This window comes from Hordeum vulgare, chromosome 3H, assembly GCF_904849725.1.
Source record: "Hordeum vulgare subsp. vulgare chromosome 3H, MorexV3_pseudomolecules_assembly, whole genome shotgun sequence".
Classification (NCBI taxonomy): Eukaryota; Viridiplantae; Streptophyta; class Magnoliopsida; order Poales; family Poaceae; genus Hordeum; species Hordeum vulgare.
This window is the reverse complement of record NC_058520.1, coordinates 153,327,443-153,337,059: the sequence shown is the minus strand read 5'-3', so window position 1 is coordinate 153,337,059 and position 9,617 is coordinate 153,327,443.

The following is a 9,617-nucleotide window of genomic DNA, read 5'->3' as shown; positions in this document are numbered from 1 at the left end:
TTTCCAAGCCCTGCCAAGAAAACGAAATGAAAAAAGGAGTTATATATTAATTACTTGCTATCAGAAAATGAACGAAAATTTGCCGATATAGTGCCATAATGATTGAAATTACCTCTGGAGGCATTCCTGCATGTTCGCCCAATCAGCGAGGGGTGTGTGTTTCGGGTCCATGACTTTTACTTTTCCCTCGTCAGGTACAATGATTAACAGAATATAGTGGAACATGCGCACTCATAACGAGTCAATTATACACTTAATAACATGGAGTAAGCAAAAATAGAATGTGTGTAGTAACACTCACTTGAAGTTGTAAGGAAATAGTATTTCCTTTTTGGTAGCGAAAAACCTTAACCTTGTACCAAGTTATTCTCTATCTCGCGGGGATTCAGTGCGAGACTTTTGTCATGAATGAAATATGGGTCAATGAACCCAATGTCATAGATTCGTCCTCTTTTGCACTCGAGAATCTTCATTCTGCAAAATTAATATAGTGATGAGTAAGATTATACATGCAATGAACGAGCTGAGTAAGACTTAATGAAATAAATTAATAATACTTACAAACAATAGGCACTGATGATAGATTTGTCGAGGGCGTCTTGTTTGTATACCTGAAAGAATTCGTCGAATTCAATCATTAGCACGCCTTCTCCATGCCCGTAATGCTCGTTTTTATATGCACATTAGATCCATATTTGTTGTTCAGCACATGCTCGCATGTACCAGTAATGCAATCTTCGCATTTTTGTTGGTAGCTCGTTGACTAACTCAGGTTTGACGAGATGAGACACGTGCAGGTACACGTATGTTACGTCAGTGAATTCCTGTATATGGTTTAAGTACCGATCAATAGACATGCCATGAGCCTTAGCCGCTTCTCTATATAGTGCAACAAACTCCGGATCGATAGCAGTTGTTTCATCATTCCTCTTCTCGACCGCAGCTCCGCTCAAGCACACCTTTGTATCGGAATACACTTTGAGCAGGGGGCATGATTGGTTTTTATGTTGTCCGAGCTGGTCAACTGATTTCCCGCTGGACATACTACTCTTCAACCACAGCTTTTTAGCCTCAGCCGACTTGAGAATAGAGCGTTCATGGTCTACTGGCAATGATGGTGGGGGTCTGCAAGGGTATTCGGCATTTCCATGCATGCGACGTGATCTTCTGGGGTGACCGGGAACTCTGCTCTTTCGGCTTCTTCGTGTTAGCCCTGTCAGCCATCTACTATTGATACTAGGCGTATGCCCTCTTCTTATTTTCCTCTCCACTATAGTCCCAAGGTCTCATCTCCATATCCTTATGAGGTAATTTTGGGAGGGGCGAAAACTAACGTGTCGGTGATCGGAACCCCTTTCTGCCGCCACTATTAGCGGTGGTACGTTTCCACTTTTTGCTCTGATCCTCAGTGGACGGAAAGGGCTCACGAGGTGGTGGAGACGACCGATGCGGCGATGGAGACGGTTGCGCTAGAGACTGGTGAGGCGGCGAAGACGACGGTTGTGTTGGAGACTGGTGAGGCGGCGAAGACGACGATTGCGCTGGAGACTGGTGAGGTGGAGGCGAAGAAGGATTGCTGCTCTGAGGAGTCGGTGGCCTTGGTGGCCAATTTGGAAGCAAGATGTGCTCCTTTGGCCATACAACGGTTTGTTTCTTGACTTCTCCAAGTTTAGTCAAATCCCTATCTTCACCTGCAGGGTAGTCCAGCTTCAGCTCCTCATAATATTTCATCACTTCATCCACCGCAACGATAGCGTACCATTTTGGAACCGGAGGGCAATTCCAAGTTGGATTATGTCCAATTGGTACGGCCATGCCGACCGCCGCCATCAACCTTAAGTTAGAAACTTTCACCTCAGCTCACAAGGTGTGCTCTGTGTGATATCATCCACTCTGTAGGGACAAGGAGGATCCATCGTTAGTGCATCATCATCACCATCATCCTAGAACTGCGTAGAAGCGACACTGATTTTCCGATTCGATGCAGCTTCCATCATAAGCCGCTGAGATTGGCCACTACCTTGTTGTCTGTCAATTTGATCTTGTTGCAGCCGCTTTACTGCTTCTTCTACATTATGCAGCCGGTCTGCAACAGCCGCTTTCTCATCTGCCTCCTTTTCCTTTCTCCTCTGATGGCTACTATCGGGAAATATCTTCCTTTCCACGGAAAACGCAAGCATCCACGGTGGGGCGCCTGGTAAGCCTCGCGCTCGTCCTTTTTGTTCATCATTCCCAAGGTCGCGTGAGAGCTCATCGTTCTCTCTATCAGGAACGAACCGTCCCTCTTCAACATCCTTTACTGCACTTCTAATGTTCTCGATGGGTAGTAGGGGATTATCTTTGGGTCTTTGGTCATATATTGCCTTCCCATCTGCGCCCAACATGCCCCCATGCCCGTAAAACCAGTTTCTTAACCATTCGATCCATGTTAAGGGCTCTGGAGTGATATTGTTAGCCCGAAATGGTGCCTCAAATGCTTCCCACTTAGCCATGTTACCGCCGTAGGCAACATGCCCCAAAATATGGTGGTACTTCTTCATACGTGCATTCCTCTTATTTGTTGCAGACTTTTTCAAGGCGTCCTCTTATTTCTTGTACGCCACAAATTCGACCCAGTAGTCTTTTATCTTCTCATAGCCGTTATCGAAATCTGGAGTCTTATCTTGCAAGATAAAATCCTGGTGCAATCTTTTCTTCTAGCCCGTGAATAGATTGACCATCTTCTTAAGAGCCCACTCCTTGACTTTTTTTTCTCTAGGGTCTCTTTTTGCCTCTTCATTTCCTCCTCATCTGGCTCCTCCTCATCTGGATCCACCTCTGGCGCCGGCAGGGTGAAATGAAGCATGAGCTTTATCAATAGGTTTTCTTTGGCTATTGTGCCGACATATGAGACTCCTTCCTCCCTTGGCTTAATCCATTCTCGAGTAGTGGTAGGGATGTGGTCCCTAACAACAACTCCGCATGCCTTCACAAACTTATGCTTTACATCTGTGGGAGCAATTGGTTGCCCCACATTTCAAACTCTTTCTATCCTGTACCTCTCACCGTCATCCATCTTCTTGGTTGGGCCTTAATACGTCCATTTTGCATCATGCTTTTATGTTGATATTTATCGCTTTTTGGGCTATTATTTCACTTCACGGTACAATATTTATGCCATTTCTCTCTTATTTTGCAAGGTTTACATGAAGAGGGAGAATGCTGGCAGCTGGAATTCTGGCCTCAAAAAGGAGCAAGTTTGAGATGCCTATTCTATGCAACTCCAAAAGCCGTGAAAATCAACATGGATTTTTTTGGGAATATATAAAAAATACTGGGCGGAAGAAGTGCCAAAGGGGCGCCACGAGGAGCCACAAGCCTGCCAGGCCCGGCCTACCCCCTGGCCGGGCCTGGGGGGCTTGTGGGCCCCTTTTGCCCCTCCGGCGCTCATCTTTTGCTATATGAAGCGTTTCGTTCTTGAAAAAAATCAAAAGGGAGCTTTCGGGAGGAGTCGCCGCCGCCACGAGGCAGAACTTGAGCAGAACCAATCTAGAGCTCCGGCAGGACGATACTGCCAGGGAAACTTCCCTCCTGGAGGGGGAAATCGTCGCCATCGTCATCACCAACACTCCTCTCATCGGAGGGGACTCATCAACATCAACATCTTCATCAGCACCATCTCATCTCCAAACCCTAGTTCATCACTTGTAACCAATCTCCGTCTCACGACTCCGATTGGTACTTGTAAGGTTCCTAGTAGTGTTAATTACTCCTTGTAGTTGATGCTAGTTGGATTATTTGGTGGAAGAGTTTATGTTCAGATCCTTGATGCTACCCATTACCTCTCTGGTCATGAATATGATTATGCTTTGTGAGTAGTTACTTTTGTTCCTGAGGACATGGGATAAGTCATGCTAGTAGTAGTCAAGTGAATTTGGTATTCGTTCGATATTTTGATGTGTTATATGTTGTTTTTTCCTCTAGTGGTGTTATGTGAATGTCGACTACATAACACTTCACCATTATTTGGGCCTAGAGGAAGGCATTGGGAAGTAGTAACTAGATGATGGGTTGCTAGAGTGACAGAAGCCTAAACCCTAGTTTATGCGTTGCTTCGTAAGGGGCTGATTTGGATCTACTAGTTTAATGCTATGGTTAGACTTTGTCTTAATTCTTCTTCCGTAGTTGCGGATGCTTGCGAGAGGGGTTAATCATAAGTAGTATGCTTGTCCAAGTAAGGGAAGTACCCAAGCGCTGGTCCACCCACATATCAAACTATCAAAGTAACGAACGTGAATCATATGAGCATGATGAAAACTAGCATGACAGAAATTCCCGTGTGTCCTCGGGAGCGTTTTCCCTCCTATAAGACTTTGTCCAGGATTTTCCCTTGGTACAAAAGGGATTGGGCCACTTTGATGCACTGTTACTACTTTTGTTAGTTGTTTCTTTCTATGAATCACCTCACCATACAATCACTTGTTACCGATAATTTGAGTGCTTGCAGATATTACCTTGCTGAAAACCACTTGTCAGATCCTTCTGCTCCTCGTTGGGTTCGACAATCTTACTTATCTAAAGGACTATGGTAGATCCCCTATACTTGTGGGTCATCAAGACTCTTTTCTGGCGCCGTCGCCGGGGAGTGAAGCGCCTTTGGTAAGTGGAACTTGGTAAGGAAAGATTCATATAGTGTGCTGAAATTTAATGTCACCTGTCACTATGGAAACTAATCCTTTGAGGGGCTTGTTCGGGGTATCTTCACCTCGAACGGAAGCACAAATAGTTTCTCCTCAACCTGATGCACCTACTGAAAATATTTGCTTTGAATTTCCTTCGGGTATGCTTGAGAAACTGCTGGCTAATCCTTTTACAGGAGATGGAACATCACATCCAGACTTGCATTTAATCTATGTAGATGAAGTTTGTGGTTTATTTAGGCTTGCAGGTTTGCCCAAGGATGAGGTCAAGAAGAAGGTTTTTCCTTTATCTTTGAAGGATAAGGCATTGACATGGTATAGGCTATGTGATGATACTGGATCATGGAACTACAATCGGTACATTGGAATTTCGTCAAAATTTTTATCCTATGCATTTAGTACATCGTGATCGGAATTATATTTATATTTTTTGGCCTCGTGACAGAGAAAGCATCGCTCAAGCTTGGGGGAGGCTTAAATCAATGTTATATTCATGCCCCAACCATGAGCTCTCGAGAGAAATTACCATTCAGAACTTCTATGCTCGGCTTTCTCATGATGATCACACCATGCTTGACACTTCTTGTACCGGTTCTTTTATGAAGAGAGATATTGACTTCAAATGGAATTTATTGGAGGGAATTAAACGCAAGTCTGAAGATTGGGAGCTTGAAGAAGGTAAGGAGTCAGGTATGAATTTCCAGTTTGATTGCGTTAAATCCTTTGTTGAAACAAATACTTTTTGTGACTTTAGCGCTAAGTATGGACTTGAATGTGAGATAGTAGCTTCATTGTGTGAATCTTTTGCTGATCATATTGATCTCCCCAAAGAGAAGTGGTTTAAATATCATCCTCCTTTAGAACTCAATGTAGTTAAACCCAATCCAGTTGAAGAGAAAGTCGTTGCCTATAATGATCCTGTTGTTCCCAGTGCTTACATTGAGAAACCACCTTTCCCTGTTAGGATAAAGGATCATTCTAAAGCTTCAACTGTGATACGTAGAGGCTACATTAGAACACCTATACCCCCTGAGCAAATTAGAGTTGAACCTAGCATTGCTATTATCAAAGATCTTCTGTCCGACGATGTTGAGGGACATAATATTCACTTATGTCAAGATGCTGCTAGAATTGCTAAACCTCACGCTAGAGACAAACATAGGCCTGTTGTTGGCACGCTTGTTGTTTCTGTTAAGATAGGAGATCATTGTTATCATGGTTTATGTGACGTGGGTGCTAGTGTTAGTGCAATACCTCAATCCTTATATGATGAAATCTAAGATGAGATTGCACCTATTGAGATAGAGCCTATTGATGTCACTATTCAGCTTGCCAATTGAGATACTATCTGCCGTGTGGGAATTGTTAGGGATGTTGAAGTCTTGTGTGTTAAAACAAAGTATCCTACTGATTTCCTCGTTGTTGCTACCACCCAAGATAGCTTTTGTCCCATCATATTTGGCAGACCCTTCCTCAATATTGTATATGCTCATATTGACTGTGAGAAGCAGACTGTCACTTTTGGTTTTGAAGGTGTGTCACATGAGTTCAATTTCTCCAAGTTTGGTAGACAATCTCATGAAAAGGAGTTGCCTAGTAAGGATGAAACTATTGCCTTAGCCTCTATTGATGTGCCTCCTACTGATCCCTTAGAGCAATACTTGCTAGAGCATGAAAATGATATGCATATGGATGAAAGGGATGAGATAGATAGAGTTGTCTTAGAACAATATCCTATCCTTAGGAATAATCTGCCTATTGAACTACTTGGGGATCCACCCCCGCCAAAGGGTGATCCTGCGTTCGAGCTTAAACAGTTGTGTGATACTCTTAAGTATGCTTATCTTGATGAAAAAGAAATATATCATGTCATAATTAGTGCTAGCCTCTCAGAGCATGAAGAAAATAAATTACTAAAAACTCTGAGGAAGCACCGTGCTGTTAATGGATATACTCTTGATGATCTTCAGGGTATTAGTCCCACTCTATGCCAGCACAAGATTAAGACTGATCCTGATTCCAAACCAGTTGTTGATCATCAACGGAGATTATATCCTAAGATGAAAGAAGTAGTAAGAAAATAAATACTAAAGCTCCTGGAGGCAGGTATTAGCTATCATGTTGCTCACAGTGATTGGGTGAGTCCGGTGCATTGCGTCCCTAAGAAGGGAGGCATTACCGTTGTCCCTAATGATAAGGATGAATTGATCCCACAGAGGATTATTACTGGCTATAGGATGGTGATCGATTTTAGGAAATTGAATAAAACCACTAGGAAAGATCATTACCCTTTTCCTTTTATTGACCAAATGCTAGAAAGACTGTCTAAACACACACACTTCTACTTTCTAGACGGTTATTCTGGTTTCTCCCAAATACCAGTTGCACAATCTGATTAGGAGAAAACCACTTTCACCTGCCCTTTCCATACCTTTTCTTATAGACATATGACTTTTGGCTTATGTAATGCACCTTCCACCTTTCAAAGATGTATGATGGCTATATTCTCCGAATTTTGTGAAAAGATTGTCGAGGTTTTCATGGATGACTTCTCCGTTTAAGGTTCTTCTTTTGATGATTGCCTCAGCAACCTTGATCGAGTCTTGCAGAGATGTAAAGACACCAATCTTGTCTTGAATTGGGAGAAGTGACACTTTATGGTTAATGAAGGCATCGTCTTAGGAAATAAAATTTCTGAAAGAGGTATTGAAGTCGATAAAGCTAAGGTTGATGCAAAGGTATAAGAAGTTTCCTTGGTCATGCTGGTTTCTATAGAAGGTTCATTAAAGACTTTTCTAAGATTTCTAGGCCTCTTACCAATCTCCTGCAGAAGGATATTCCTTTTGTTTTTGACAATGATTGTGAGCAAGCCTTCGAAATACTTAAGAAGGCTTTGATAACTGCACCTATTGTTCAACCACCTGATTGGAACTTACCTTTTGAAATCATGTGTGATCCTAGTGATTATGCTGTTGGTGTTGTTCTAGGGCACAGAGTTGATAAGAAGTTGAATGTTATTCACTATGCTAGTAAAACTCTAGACAATGCCCAAAGAAACTATGCTACTACGGAGAAGGAATTTTTAGGAGTCGTCTTTGCATGTGAAAAGTTCAGGTCTTACATAGTTGATTCCAAAGTCACTATTCACACTGATCATGCTGCTATTAAGTACCTCATGGAGAAGAAAGACGCTAAACCTAGACTTATCAGATGGGTTCTCTTGCTACAAGAATTTGATTTGCACATTGTCGACAGGAAGGGTGCTGATAACCCCGTAGCAGATAACTTGTCTAGGTTGGAGAACGTTCTTGATGACCCACAACCTATTGATGATAGCTTTCTCGATGAGCAGTTGAACGTCATCAATGCTTCACGTAGTGCACCGTGGTATGTTGATTATGCAAACTATATTGTTGCCAAATATATACCACCTAGTTTCACGTACCAGCAAAAGAAGAAAATCTACTTTGACTTGAGACATTACTTTTGAGATGATTCTCACCTTTATAAGGAAGGAGTAGATGGTGTTATTAGACGTTGTGTACCTGAACATGAACAGGGACAAATCCTACAGATGTGTCACTCCGAGGCCTACGGAGGACACCATGTGGGAGATAGAATTGCACACAAGGTATTGCAATCAGGTTTCTATTGGCCCACTCTCTTCAAGGATGCCCGTAAGTTTGTCTTGTCTTGTGACGAATGTCAAAGAATAGGTAATATCGGTAAACGTCAGGAAATGCCTATGAACTATTCACTTGTCATTGAACCATTTGATGTTTGGGGCTTTGATTATATGGGACCTTTTCCAAAATCCAACGGGTGTACTCATATCCTAGTTGCTGTTGATTATGTCACTAAGTGGGTAGAAGCTATCCCCACTAGTAGTGCTGATCACAACACTTCTATCATGATGCTTAAAGAAGTTATTTTCCATAGATTTGGAGTCCCTAGATATCTAATGACCGACGGTGTTTCACATTTCATTCATGGTGCTTTCCATAAAACACTTTCTAAGTACAATGTCAACCATAGAATCGCCTCTCCCTATCACCCTCAGTCCAGTGGTCAAGTAGAGCTAACCAATAGAGAGATTAAACTGATTCTGCATAAGACTGTCAACAGGTCTAGAAAGAATTGGTCATCAACATCTTGATGCACTGTGGGCTTACAGAACTGCCTATAAGAATCCCATGGGCATGTCTCCGTATAAAATGGTGTACGGTAAAGCATGTCATCTACCTCATGAGCTAGAACATAAAGCTTATTGGGCAATCAAAGAGCTCAACTTTGATTTCAAACTTGCTGGTGAGAAGAGGTTATTTGACATTATCTCGCTTGATGAATGGATAACTCAGGCATATGAAAATGCCAAGTTGTTCAAAGAAAAGGTAAAGAGGTGGCATGATAAGAGGATACAAAAGCATGAGTTCAATGTAGGTGATTATGTCTTGCTATATAACTTTCGTCTAAGATTCTTTGCAGGCAAGCTTCTCTCTAAATGGGAAGGTCCCTATATTGTTGAGGAAGTATATCATTCCGGTGCTATCAAGATCAACAACACGGAAGGTAATTCTCCGAGAGTGGTAAGCGGGCAGAGAATCAAGCATTATATCTAAGGTACTCCCATAAATGTTGAGAGCAATATTATCAATACCATAACTCCGGAGGAGTACATAAGGGATATTTATCAGCCTGTTTCAGACTCCGAAAAAGAAGAGGTATGTGATTCAGTAAGTAAACCGACTTCAAAACCTTTCCCATAGCAATTTTCCTCCGTTTTGGAATATTTAAAAAAATAGAAAAAATTAAAGTAGTGTGGAAAGTTCCTGAGGAGGCGACAAGCCTGCTAGGCCCGCCTACCCCCCTAGTCGGGCCTGGGTGGCTTGTGGCCACCTCGTGCGCCTCCCGGACTCCGTTTTCATGCGGAGTAATCCT